The sequence below is a fragment of the Amblyomma mixtum genome, chromosome 4, assembly GCF_055824585.1.
Source record: "Amblyomma mixtum isolate Tamu chromosome 4, ASM5582458v1, whole genome shotgun sequence".
In the NCBI taxonomy this organism is placed as follows: domain Eukaryota; kingdom Metazoa; phylum Arthropoda; class Arachnida; order Ixodida; family Ixodidae; genus Amblyomma; species Amblyomma mixtum.
In genome coordinates, this window is record NC_143015.1 from 100,640,717 (window position 1) to 100,655,537 (window position 14,821).

Below are 14,821 nucleotides of genomic sequence, written 5' to 3' on the forward strand. Positions count from 1 at the left end.
TATACGGAGCGCGTGACGACCTATCCTGCCATTCATGTGATTTCGGCAGGCTGTTTGAGAGTCCGTGAGTATTGTTAGCGACCGCCCGGTCACTGGAAAAATTTTAGAAGCTTACAGTGACTTAATTATGAGGCTCAGACTGCTCAACCCTCGAGAAGGGATAGCTTCAGCATTTCATTTTAGCACACATTTTTGGGGGCCGCCGCGGTGGCTCAGTGGTTATGGTGCTCGGCTGCTGTCCCGAAAGACGCGGGTTCGATGCCGGCCGCGGCGATCGAATTTCTTTGGAGGAGAAATTCTAGAGGCCCGTGTATTGTGCGTTGTCAGTGCACGTTAAAGAACCCCAGGTGGTTGAAATTTCCGGAGCCCTCCACTACGGCGTCTCTCCTAGCCTTAGTCGCTTTGGGACGTTAAACCCCATAAACCAAACCTAAACCAAACATTTTTGGGGGAGGTTGAGCATGTTGGTCTGAGGCTTGTTGACGTCTGAGTCATTTTAGATTTTGCGGACTCATTCATCGGCCGGCCGCTCCTTTCTCTCCGCTACAAATGAAGAGGAGAAGGGGGTGACTGTTGACAGGTGTTAGTTGGAATCAGGCAAATCTAGAGCCACTGACTCTCGCCACCACCCAGCTGGTGGTGGTGGAAAAATTTTCATCAGGCAGCCCTTAGCAGGCAGCCTTTGAGGGTGGTGATAGGGCAAAGAGGAGTTGTAGGAGACAGCTGGTCCTTCACGGTCGAGCACGGTGGCCAAGAGCCTGTCAGTCCTGACGAACTCACTGGCTCAGGTCACCATCCAGAGCAGAACCTCCGGCTACGACTGTGCAGCACCACCCCCCGTCTCTCCTAGTCGTCAAGTCTCAGAAAAGGGGGAGGATGCGATAGACCTCTGCAGAAATAATTTGCTGACCGGATGATAGTCCCCTGGGTGCACGAGGGAGCAGGAAGGGGTTCGGAAAAGTGCCTGTCTGAATGCTTCGCCAAATGTCTTGCTCAGCCTTACTGATTGATTGATGAGGAGGGCTAGTAAGCTAGTCGGGAAGCCCGGTAGTGGAGAACAGTTTCATTATATGTCTTCATGTGTTATCTGGCACTGTGGAACGAGGGGAGTCCGTCCACCACACGGGCGACGAATCCTCGGGCGTGACTGTGTGCGGTCTCATTCACCGCATGTCCACACTGCCCAGGAACCCATGAGCCGATTAGGTGCTACAGCACTGTTCAGGACTCGATGCGCTGTTGTGTGAACACATTGTTTGGCAAAATTTCCTATGCCTGATTTAGAATCCGAGAATATGCATTGTGCACTCGTCTGAGAAACGGCCAAATCTATAGCTGCTGCTTCAGAATCGACCGAATGGTGAACTCGGATCTGGTGGAGGCTACCCACAGACGCCGACGCCACCGAGAGTTTACACCTTCACCGCCCTCGCAATTTTATCGCAACAAAATGGTTCCAAAGACATGCATTTCAAACGCTGCTAATCTGTAACAGCGGCTGTCAGGTGGTAGTGGTGAAAAGAGGAAGTGAATGGACGATGGTCCGGGTGGGCGCGGTTCTCATTCCATTGATATTCCATTATTTTTCCCCATCCTTTTAAAGCTGTAACAAACCTTCCCAGATTTCTCCTTAAACTCTCTTGTGATCATGTGACTTGCAATTTATTCGCATCTGCGACCTCTTGCCGCGAAGGCTCAATGCATTTAGCGCCGCTGGTATGCTGTGCGCACCGCTACGGTTAGAACCCTTCACACATAAGATTAGTTTCCAAGTGAAAAAGGTAGGTGTGCAGGGCACTCTCTGGGCTCTTTGAAGTGTAGCATGTGTTTGAAATGGTGCAGTAACTTGCTCACATCTCGGTGGGCATCCCAATCGCACCGTAAGAGAAGTAACGCGAATATGAAAAAAGAAAGGTAGAAAGAGGAGCCGTAGCAGAAGGCTGTGGTATAATTTCCTCCACCTGAGTATCTTTTACGTGCACTGACATCGTACAGCACCCGGGCACCTTTTGCGCTTCGTCTCTAACGAACCGCGGCCGCAGCGGCCGGGTTCGAAGCTGGGTACTACGGCTCACCAGCCAAGTGCTTAACCAGTGAGCCACCGCAGCGAGTAATTCTTGCCTGGGCCGCATCAAACCTGGTACCGCTTGCAAAAAAGATGTAAGAACAGTTCCGTTTGATTTTATTCGTGGTTAAACCATTTCTTGGCTTCGAGAAAAGGAAAGGCGCATAGGTGGTTCACTTCGTCGGTGAAAGCTTCAAACGCACTGCTAAGAACGACTAAAAGCGTGACATGAAATTGTTTTAGACACCCGCCGCAGTGGCTCAGTACTTAACGCGTTCGTCTACTGAGCCGGAGTACCCGGGTTCTAACCCGACCTCGGCGGCTGCGTTTCGATGGAGGAGGAGGAGGAGGAGGAAAACTTTTATTCCTATTTACAGTGAGAGGTCGATGGGGCGAGCCGTAAGGGCCCGCCCCTTACAAACACTAGGAGGGATCCCTAGTCCGGGATCCCTGTAGCTTCCGCAGCGGCCCGGGCTCTAGCTACCAATGCCTGTTGGGCATGGAGTTCGGAGCAGCCGCGCAGGGCAGCTTCCCAGTCCTCTCGAGTAGGGTGGAGGTGGGGTGGGTAGGCAGGAGTTGAAGGGCATGTCCACACCATGTGATAGTGTCCGAAAACTCCTCCTCACAGTGTGGGCACACGCCCGAGAAAGAAGAAATGAAGTGCTTAAGTACTGCCGGGCACTGTACAGTATTGGTAGAGAGGCGGAGAAGCCAGCGCTCCTCCACCCTGGTGAGGCCTTTACAAAGGGGGGGGGGGGGGGGGTGGATAGAGACCATGAAAGTTTTGATAAAGATAGGTGATCTCTTTAATGGTGATGGCTGGATTGAAATTGAATTCCGAATCAGGCTACGGATGAGGCGATGCCCGGTGAGTAAGCGCGCGGGCGGCAGCGTCGGCTGCCTCGTTCCCCTCAAGACCCGCATGAGCCGGAGCCCACACGATGGTACGGTGGGTCAGAAACCCTGTATATTCGCATGCGTGGAGAATTTTGAAAGCACGGTCTGGAATATACCCTTGCTCAATATTGTGGCAGCCGCCCCTGGAATCCGTGATAATGACTTCGGACTCTGGATCTGCGGCGGCCAGTGCAATGGCGATCTCTTCCGCAAATATAATGTTTGGGGCACGGAAAGTAAGGCCCTGAACTTTAGTGTTTTGGTGGATGACGGCCGCCGTGTACCAACCCGCATGGTGTGGGCCGGCCGCATCCACATAGAAGACACCTGGCTTATGGCCATATTGTTGAGAAATGGCCTCCGCCCGCGCGAGACGGCGACCATCATGGGTGTCTGCAGTCATGTTCTTCGGAAGGGGTCGCACCTGGAATGCAAAGCGCCAGGCTTCAGGGATGTGGGCCCGTTCTTCTGTCTGTGTTGCGCAGGATATGTGTAAGCGGGTCAGAAGGCGGCTCCCCCAGGTGTTTTGCTCAGGCGCAAGTATTGATTGTTAAGATGAGCTTCCCGTAACTCCCCAAAGGTGTTGGTCATCCCCAGACCGAGGAGACGCTTGTTGAATGCCGTTATGGGGAGGTCGAGCGCTCTGTTACAAATCATGCGGAGAACTACTTCTAAGGCATTCTCATCGCATTTGCGTAGGTGCAGGTAGGGAGCCGAATATAAAATCCGGCTGGTTACGAATGCATTGGTCAGCCGCAGGGCATCTTTGCATCGTAGTCCCCCCTTTTATTGTATACCCGGCGGAGCATCCGACCCACCTGGTCCCCCACCTTACGTAGCTTGTTTAGGGTAGTGTCTATCTTGCGCTTATGATGAATGAAAAGCCCCAGTACCCGGATCTCCTCGTGTTCGGGTATCGGTCCGCTAAGTACGGAAAGGGCAATTATGGTTGTGCACTTTGAGTTACGGCGTATGTGCACAAATTCCGATTTGCTCGGGGAGCATTCCAGACCACAGCGATGAGCATATTCGTCCACAATAGCGGCCGCTTGTTGCAGGTTGGCCTCGATGTCTCCAACCTGTTGTTGTGTTGCCCAGAGGGTGATGTCCGCATAGAGAGCGTGCTGCACACCGGCGACCTCTGCCAACTGGGTACGGAGCTTCATCATGGCCAGATTAAATAGTAATGGCGAGAGGACAGCTCCCTGTGGGGTCCCTCGTGTGCCATGTTGATATGGGCCATATTCTGTGTCTTCTAGCCGGATATAGGATTTCCCATCTCACAGCGCTTATGGCCCGGTTCGGGTGTGCACCGGGACATGTGAGACAGTTAGTGCGTCTGTGGCGGCCGCATTTCGATGGAGGCGAAACGCAAGAAGCTCCCGTGTGCTGTGCAATGTCGGTGCACGTTAAAGATCACCCGGTGGTCGAAATTATACCGGAGACCTCCACTACAGCACCCCTTTCTCTTTTTCTTCTTTCACTCCTACCTTTCTCGCTTCCCTTAAGGCGCGGTACAGGTGTCCGCCGATATAGGTGAGACAGATACTGCGCAATTTCCTTTCATCAAAAACCAATATACCAATTTATTTGCGTATTTACATTTCCTCGAAAGCAATTTTCATTTTTGAATATTGGCGTTCATAGCACGCTTGAGGCGTCCGTCGACAGTGAACCACTTATGTGCCTTTCCTTTCCTCGAAATCAAAAGAGGGTTTAGAACGCCATTAGCATGGGAACTGAGCTGGAGAATGAAGAGGCTTGCAAGATAACTCCTCTAGCTGAACGAATACTAAGGAACTGCAGCAGCCGTGGTACCGATCCTACTACCCGCTGCGTAGTTTTTGCTCCGGGCCATCAGGGCCTAGCAGGAAACGAAGCTGCAGACGCGGCGGCCCGAGCACTCATTCACCGGGCGTTACCATTGGCTCCTGAGCACCTGGAACATGAACGTGATTGTGTACTTTCCTTCAAAGATATCACATTCCTTTATAAAGATAGGCATCGCCTGTATTCATCCCCTGGAAGGGGCTTAGGAAAAGGAAACGAATGCGCTCTGCTCCAGTTATTCACGAATACAATGCAGTGCCCAGCAGTAGTCAAACACTTCGATCCCGCGTTCACTGGCAGGTCCAAACACTGTGAGGAGGTTGCTGACACCTGCCACATGGTTTGGATTTGCCAGCACAACTCAGCTCTTCCTCCCCCCCCCCCCCCCCCCCCCCCAACCCTCCCAGAGAGGAATGGGAGGCGCCCTGTTTGGCTGCTCAAACCTTCAGAACCAAAAGGCTTTGGTCAAGGGGGCCACGCTAGCGGCTTCGACCAATTTGGTCCCGGAATAAGGACTGCGCACACAGCGGGACTCTTAAAAGAGTCTCGCCTCTTTTATTCAAAAAAACTGTTTTTACCACCACCACCACCCGAGTTTAAAGCCGGCCATGGGGGCCGTGTTTCTTTGAAAGCGAAACACAAAGGCGCCTACGTGCTGCGCGATGTCAGTGCACATTAAAGGTCCGCAGATAGTCAAAAATATTCGGTACCGTATGGCACCCCTTTTTTTTTCTCTCCCAACTGCGTTGTCCAATCTATCAGCCTACTACTGCGCCTTTTCCTCTTCTATAAACGCTCCTCTTTCCTGCAGTTCACCGCCTGTGTCTTCGCCACTCCCCCGTAGTGGGTATGTGCGATTTTATTTGAGGCCAACCAAGCAACCATTTTCTTCCTTTTCCTCATGGTGTGGTTCTAGTTTTCTGCGATATGCGAGACGATAACTGCGCTATTTCCTTTCTTCAAAAGAACAGTTTATTTTAACTCCACTACCATTTGCTCCATGCAACCTCGAAATGTGAAAAAAATCATTCATACACAGGAAAAAAGAGGCAGGTGGTTTAACATTGCTAACCACCCCCCCCCCCCCAAAAAAAAAAAGAAAAAAAAATGGCTGAGGCTTAGCTAAGGTTAAGCCTAGTCAGATGCGAAGCATATTGATGGCTAGGCTTGGTAATACATGGCTTTCCTTGGTTGACGTTCATCCCGCTCTTCATCGGTCTCTGTGGCACGCTGAAGCTTTCGCTTCTCGAGCCGCCGCTCGCTTCGAGCTTTCGCTTCGAGCCGCCGCGGTGGCTCAGTGGCTATGGTGCTCGGCTGCTGGCCCGAAAGACGCGGGTTCGATCCCGGCCGCGGCGGTTGAATTTCTTTGAACGAGAAATTCGAGGCCCGTGTACTGTGCGATGTCAGTGCACGTTAAAGAACCCCAGGTGGTCGAAATTTCCGGAGCCCTCCACTACGGCGTCTCTCATAGCCTTAGTCGCTTTGGGACATTAAACCCCATAAACCAAATCTTTCGCTTCTCGTTCAAATTAGCCCTGCTTCTAGGCGGCATCCCAACACCTGGCCGCCTCGTAAGTGCCAGGAGAGCGAGGCAAGCTCAGCTTTATACCGCTGCTGTAGCGTCACGTGGTCAGCTGGAGCGCCTCTGATGTGGAGCCTCCACCGCCGCGGCCGACCGCGCGAGCCGGCAGCCCATCTCTCCTCTGCTGTGACGGCATGTTGTCACGTGGTGTCACGTGGTCATGCTAAAGGTCAATGGTATCTCCACCGCCGTGCTCGACGGGCTGTAGTGTAGCTCTAGTAATATGCTTCGCATAAAAAAAAGGCGATAGCCGGTGGACCCCAGTGTCACGTACCTCGCAGCGTGATTGAGGAGTTCATTGACCCAGAGAGCCTGTTATGCGGCTTTCCTTTCCTTAAAATCAACGTCTGCAATGTTAACACCAAGGCCAGGAATTTTATATTTATTTATTCATACATACTGCGGTCTTTGTTGAAGACCTGAGCAGGCTAGGTACATGTGCATAGTTTCACATATACAAAGGCAAAACAATATCAGTACATTATTTCAGGTGCTCTTCAAAAGATCTTGATGATTTCTGCGTGATGTGTCATTAGCGAGGTTATTTCAACCAATTATAGTTCGTGGGAAGTAAGAGTACTTAAAGGAATTAATTCTTGAGCTAAGGGGCAATGTAGTTCTGTCATGTCGTTGTCTTGTTTTATAACCTGTCGAACAAGTAAAGATACCGAGGTGTTAATATTCTAATGTCCTGCTAGTAATTGAAAAAAGAACTTTAAACTACATATGCGATGTCTCTCACCTATTGACGGGAAGCCACATTGTTGAACCAATTCAGTCATAGAAACACGACCATAATTATTGAATATGAACCTTGCTGCTTTCCATTGAACCTGTCGTACATATCTCCGTGGACACCTGAACCGCGCCTTAAGGGTAGGGAGGAAGGTGCGAGTGAAAGAAGAGAGAAAGAGGAGCCGTATTGGAGGTCTCTGGAATAATTTCGACCACCTACCGATCTTTAACTCACTCACACTCGGCCACCTGCCGATCTTTAACATGCACTGGCATCGCACAGCACACGGGTGCCTTTTGCGTTCCGCCTTCATCGAAACGTGACCGCCGTGGTCGGGTTCGTACCCGGCTACTCCGGATCGGAAGATGTGCGCCTTAACCACTGAACCACCGCGGCGGCTGCCTATTGCTCCAGTGCTGCGTTGGCTGTGTTTCTGTCGAAACCTTGTCAACGCGAACGCATGAAGCAGACATCTGTCACTACCGTCACTTAGCTCAAAGCGCTATTTTGATGCATGCATACACTGAGGCAAGGTGCAAATTATGCGCTTTTATTTCGTTACTTGGTCAGAGGTTTCACGCGAACAGTCAAATTGTAGAGAAGGAGGCGAACAGACCTTTCGCACTAAAATAGCATCGGCGTTGATCGCTGACTGGCCAACCAGAGAGACTGCCATTGTCGGTTTGAACTTGACAGCGCTAAGGAGCTCGTGTCGCAAAAAAGCCTAATCATCCTTGCACCAGAAAAAAAAATCGCCGTTGTCGCCTTCACCTACCGCGGTGGCTCAGGGGTTAATGCGCTCGTCTGCTGAGCCGGAGTGCCAGGGTTCGAAAGCAACCGCGGCGGCCGCGTTTCGATGGAGGCGAAACGCAAAATTGGAAGTGGCTTAGCTCGACTATGCCAGGATATACATAGCGAAAGACAGGATCTCTTCTTTTCAATCTTTCGACATGTTATCAGGCATGCTACACAGCTGGCGAAGCGAGCGGAGGCGAGCGCGACGAGACAAGCGTGGCGTGCGGTGTGACTTCATGCCAGCCGCCGCGCTGGGCCTCGCCTCGCTGGAGGCTAGGCCTATCACCGGCAGCGCACCTACCCCAACAGCCATGGAGGTGCAAGCGCTGGGCGACAACCTCGACCCTGAAACGTCCAGACCCAGTGAGTGGACCGCAGTACTCCGCGCATACCAGGTTCGAGAACCAAGCCCGAATACCATGGTCGGACTTCCACAAACAGCCGTGTCCGCCGTCGGTGCTCAGGCCGAGGCTGCCCCTGCGCCCTTTAAGCCGACGTACCGTGCTCAACAGCAACAGCTGCGCGTGTCGCACGCAGTCTCGCAGCGAAGTAAACACCTTGCTTCACTCCCGCCCGGCACTATACGGGTAGTTTTTCGACCGAGAGGCGGGCTCGCTTTGAACGGAGCCATGGCGCAGCCCCTTATGCAAGCCCTGCAAGTCACCGCCGATGGCCGGGACCTAGGGGACATTCACCTCCGGATCCATCCTACGAATAACACTTTCACCGTTGCTACCCACCAGGAGACAACCGCCCTGCACCTCGTCCAACTCAAGGAAGTGGTACTCCAAGGGACCAGTTACCCTATCGCCGCCTACATCGCACCGCCGCCAGCAGCGGTACGTGGAGTCATCTCGCAGGCCTACTGGGCGGAAACCCCGGAGCAGATGCTGCGAGACCTCCAGACCCGCAACCCGGACGCTGATATTATCGCAGCACGCAGAATGGGGAGGACGCTCTCCATATTAATCACTTTTGCGCATGGACCAGTCCCTCATACCATACGCTACATGAGTGTGGTTTATAGATGCACGGCGTACAAGGGCAGTCCAGATGCCTGCACCAACTGTCGCCGACCGGGCCACAGATATGACGTCTGCCCCAACCCAAGACTGGTCTCTGCACGCGGTGCGGGGACAAGCATGACCCGCAAGCTGTTCCTTCCTGCATCCCGATCTGCATTCTGTGTGGGGGCGAGAACCTCACGGGTACCGGCTCATGCAAGGCAAGACATACAACTCCGAAACAACGCAGCCCGCCGCCACAGAAACCAAAGCCCTTTAGCAAGAAGGACTTTCCCCCGCTGCAAACGACCCTTCCCACTACCTCTACGTGGGCCTCCAAGGCCGCCAGGACTCATTCGCCGACCTCCCAGGACCACGAAGTGACTGCTCTGCGGGAAGAGGTAAGGCAGCTCAAGGCAGCCATCTCTACCTCCACCAGCGCTGTACCCCCAACTCCACCACCCTCATCCTCTCCACCCACCTCGCCACCTGTCGAACCTCCTTCGAAAAAGAGGAGGCCTGATGAGACGCCAGCACAACCCATAGACTTGGAAGCAAAATTTCAGGACTTCGCCAAAAACTTAGAAGCTAGGCTCGCAGAGCGCATTACTGCACAGGTCACTGCACAGTGCCAAATTCTGATTGAAACTACCATTACCCGTTTAATGGATACTGTCATAACTAGCATCATGGGCAAGGTAGAGGAGCGTTTACCTCTCCTTGTTCATAGCCTCTCACCGGCCTCTCCTCCCACAGTGCCACCCTCCACACCCCTCCTTCGCCCCTCCACCCTACAGCATGGCCCCTCCGACGGACCATAATTCTTTACATATTATTCAATGGAACTGCAGGGGCTTTCGGCGTAAGCGCGATCCTCTGCTGCAGATTATCGCTACCTCCTCATACCCACCAGACATCATCGCAATTCAGGACGCAAACGTTTGCAAACACCTTCCAGGATACGCTCTTATCCCCTCGGACTCTACTGATCTTCCTCGGGTGGTCACATACGTCTGCAACTCTTTGCATTACATGGAACACACAATTACCACACCTATCGCTCACACCTTCATCGAAATTTTACCTCCAACCCCTGCTCAATCTCCCTTGTTCGTTCTTAACTGCTATCTTCTACCACGACAGCCAGTTAATCTACTCCCTCCACTCCTCAAATCCGTGACGCAATTGGCTGGATCAAATCCCCTACTCATTGCCGGTGACTTCAACTGCGCACACGTGGACTGGGGCTATCGGCGCACAAACCACAGGGGCACAGTTCTCTGCAATGAAATGATGGTGCTCCACTTGTCCATCTTTAATGATTTCAGCCTGCCTACGCGGGTTGGTAACAGTGTTACTACAGATACCAGCCCAGATCTCACGCTTGGAAGAAATGTGGCCCACCTGCAGTGGGAAAGAACCCAAACCACACTAGGCAGCGACCACCACCTAATTCGCATAACACTAAGCTATCGCCGCCCTCAGCGCAAATTTACCGTTAGACAAACTAATTGGGACCAGCTACGAAAATTTCGCCAGGAACATGTACACTCAACACAGGTACCCTTCGACCTATACACCTGGACTACCCAGTTACAGGAGGACATTCGCCAACATACCCAAACGCTATACACTACCCCAGACACCCCCGTAATTGACAGTAAGCTCGCGCACCTCCTTCAAGCTCAAGAACGCATAACAAACAGATGGAAAACTCAAAAACACAATAGGAAACTAAAACTCAAACTGGCACAGCTTCAGACCCAAATAGAACACCACAGTACCACTCTTTGCAAAGCTAACTGGAATCAGATTTGTGACAATCTCCGCGGCAATCTCTCCACAACCCGTGCCTGGCACCTCTTACGCCACATGATAGACCCCACGAAATCTAAAACCCAGACACGCCTTAGCATTCGCCGCCTTACTCATAACCACAGGCAGGACACGAACGCCTTCCTCGCGCAGGTGAAATCAACATATACCACCCCAGGTGACCCTTGCAAGCACCCCGAGTACACGGGTCCACCTCAACCCCAGCTTGACGTCCCTATTACAGAGGCGGAATTTCGGACAGCCCTTTTGAAATTACGCAATACTGCACCCGGGGAAGATCAAATTACCAATGCTGCCATCCGAAACCTTGACGATGCCTCCATATCTCATCTAGTCACCCACTTTAACGAGTGCTGGAAGTCAGGTACACTCCCTGCCACCTGAAAGCATGGAAAAATCATATTTATTCCTAAACCCCACAAACCCATCAACATAGAGAATATCCGACCAATTTCTCTGACATCTTGTCTCGGCAAGGCATTCGAACACATAATTCTTGCCCGACTAACCACGTACATGGAAGACAACCACCTTTTTCCGCACAGCATGGTGGGCTTTCGTGCGCATCTATCAGCACAGGATGCCCTACTACAAATTACACATGACGTGCTTGATGACAAGATCCCCCACCTCACTAAAGCTATTCTGGCGGTTGACCTCACAAAGGCATTTGACAGGATTCGACACGATGCCATTTTGCGAGAACTACAGGCACTACAGGTAGGCTCAAATACCTACAACTACGTTCGCGCCTTTCTCTCGGGCCGGACTGCCTCCCTGCACATAGCTGAGCTGAGCACACCACCTTATACACTCGGCGAGCTTGGAACACCCCAAGGCGCGGTCCTCTCCCCCCTTCTATTTATTATTGCTCTCATCCCCCTAGCTCATAAACTCGCTCTCATCCCACACCTAAGGCATACCTTGTACGCTGATGACATTACGGCATGGACCACTCACGGATCTGATGGAGAAATTGAGGAAACTCTTCAATTAGCAGCTGACACCATCTCCGCTCATGCGTCATCTATTGGGCTCGAATGCTCCCCCTCTAAATCCGCGCTTCTCCTCATAAGACCGAAATCTGCAGCTAATTCGCCCATTCAAATCACTTTACAAGGAACCCCTATCCCCGTCACCCCCACCCTCCGTATCCTTGGCCTTTACTTGCAGGATTCCGGACGCAACGATCATACCCTTAAAACACTCAAGGCCTCCACGCAATCCGTGTTGCAACTTCTACGCCGCGTATCCTCCCTGCACAAAGGTTTAGACGAAGCGGATAGCATGAAAGTAGTGCATGCTTTTACACTTAGCCGCATTTTATACGCCACCCCATATCTTAAGCTGAACCGCATAGAAACAGAGCGAGTGAACGCCATGATTCGTCTAGCAACCAAGGCAGCCTTAAACCTACCCCGCAGCACTAGCACAGCCAAGCTCCTTGAATTAGGCATGCATAACACCATTCAGGAACTAGTAGACGCGCACCTTCAGACACAGTATCTAAGACTTGCCGCGAGCGCAACTGGCAGGCATATCCTCGCTTCCCTTCGCATCAACATTCCCGCTAATCAGACATCCCTTATAGCCATTCCTCGACACATTCATACCCCCCTCGTTGTGAAACCTTTTCCCCGGAACATTCATCCCCAGTACCACATCCCTCGCCGCATGGCTCGCGCTAAGGCCCTACACAAGTATTACGGACAAGCCCAGGACGCCATTTGGGTGGACGCCGCGTGCACAACTCATGAAGCTGCAGCTGTTGGTTACAATCCAGCCCTAGCACAGCCCCTCACACACCGCCTTCCCTCGGGCTGTACGTCTGAGGAGGCAGAGGAAACCGCCATCGCCCTAGCCCTTGTACATTCCAATGCAAACTACATCTTTAGCGACTCCAAAACGGCTCTGTTCAACTTCGCGAGAGGCAGGATTCACGCCCCTGCTTGGAAGTTGTTGAACACCCCCTCCAAAAACTTACCACGCAGGGTAGAGCTCCAGTGGGTGCCGGCTCACTCTGGGAATCCAGGAAACGAGGCTGCCGATAAATTGGCCCGAGGTTTGATTTGCCGGGCTCAGGACGGCCTCGGTTCAGGTTTCTCGAGAGAGCGGGCGCACACCTTTGCAGAGCTCACGCAAATGCCCCGCTTGGACCGTCGGACTTACCCTCCTCCACACCCCTCCCTTACCCATTCCCAACAGATCCTCTGGAGACGCCTCCAGACCCGCTCTCTCTCATCCCCTCAGCTGCTATCTCTCTACTGTGGCACCTCCCCTGCATGCACCCTGTGCGGCGACCCTCACGCCACACTCTCCCACATCCTTTTCGGCTGCCCTGCTGATCCTCCCCCGCAGGGACAGCCCGCGTTATCAAGTTGGGAGGACTGGGAGGTCGTGCTCTCGTCTCCGGACCCGCCATCGCAGCTTGCTGCGGTGCTTCGGGGTGCCGACGTCATGGACAAACACCGCATGAACGTTACGACGTAGAGTGGGACCGTGCGGTGGTCCAGGGACCCAAGGGGGGTCTAAACACACTTGCCATGATAAAGTTTGTCTCTCTCTCATGCAAGATGGCGCGGCGAGCGCGCGGCGTCGCAACGGCCCAAAGTCGGTCTCTGCGCCTCCTAGGAGCAACGCTACAGTGAAATCGCAAGTTCGTGGCTAATGTAGCTTTCGCTACAAAGGGCGCCAATGGGCTGTGCGATGTGATTGCACGTTAAAGGGGTGGAGACACCAAATTTTGAGGCTATAAAAGCCTGCTATGGAATTCTTGTGTACTCAAGGGCACCCACAGCCAGGTGTTGGACGCAACAAACGTTTAAAAAATATTTTAATTCGGTTCCAAAGATTATCTAAATGCTCGCTCTCACGATCTATGCCCATTGCTAGCAGGATCAACGCTGACGTCACTACGCTGGTAGAGTAAAAACGTTTTAGTGTCGTCATACCAAAATACATTGACGCATGATGAGCGGGGCACAGCCACAGCCGAAGCCATGAGGCACGAATGACGAGCCACGTGAGCGCTGTTGACCCACCAGCGAGCCGCATTTGCTGCGAACCACCACTCGCCCATTTATTTTTTTTCAACGTAATACCGAAGTAGCCACGCCTACTGGCATTTTTGCAAAGTGCCTCGCGTCCTCACTCAAACCCGCGATGGGGATATTAGCGTGCGATAAAAAAAAGTAGATGTCCTCATTGGATTCAGATTCGTCAAAATCTTAGCACGTGTGTGACAAAGCAGACGATGCAGCAGTAGGTGTGTTACTTATGGGCCCACGTGACCACGCATAACTGAGCATGTCTAACTGTGCGTTCCGAAACCGAAACCAAAAAGCGTTCACCTAAAAATGCGATAATAAATTATTCATTGTCGGTATATCAATCTTCGAGTTTCCTGGAGCAATAAGAAAAGTTTGAAACAAATAATGCGCCAGCCACAAATTTGGTGTCTACACCCCTTTAAAGATCCCCAGGTGGTCGAATTTATTCCGGAGACCTTCACTAGGAGACCTCCACTACGGCACCTCTTTCTTCCTTCTTTCACTCCCTCCTTTATTCCTTCCCTTAAAGCGGGGTTCTGGTGTCCACCGAGATAGGTGAGACAGTTACAGAATTTCCTCTCCTCAAAAGCAAAAATTAGCTGCCGTTCAACTACTGCTGAACCTGGTTAGAGAGGAAAAGCTAGGGTAATAGGGCAACTATAAGTGGGTTGCCGTCTGTAACGTTCACAGCGTTCCAGACACTGGATAGGCAGCGCACACACCCTGCTACCCTCCCAGGTTGCAGTTCCCAATCAAGCAGTGTATATTCATCGGACGTACGAAGTATGTCCTTCATTGGATATACGGATATCGGTGGGAGATCCACCGACGTCTAACGGCTCTCACATGGACCTCCGATGGAGTTAAAATATAATTGTTGAGACCACCGACAGATATCTTTCCCGGATATCCGCCGGCAGATCTTTTGAGGATATTTGCGGGTGATGCCTTCTCCATAGTCCTGAGGCAAGCCAGAACTCCAACCACGAATTAGTACATCTCGCAGGGCCCATGGGCGTAATAAAA

At 52.2% G+C, this 14,821-nt stretch overlaps 1 protein-coding gene and 1 pseudogene across 1 annotated transcript in view; one reads left to right on the forward strand and one right to left on the reverse strand.

Moving 5' to 3' along the window:
* LOC149347599 (uncharacterized) overlaps positions 1-14,821 on the reverse strand; it is a 165,119-nt gene that overhangs the window by 28,873 nt on the left and 121,425 nt on the right. The gene's annotated exons all lie outside the window — the stretch shown is intronic.
* On the forward strand, positions 8,217-13,235 carry LOC149347601 (uncharacterized; annotated as a pseudogene).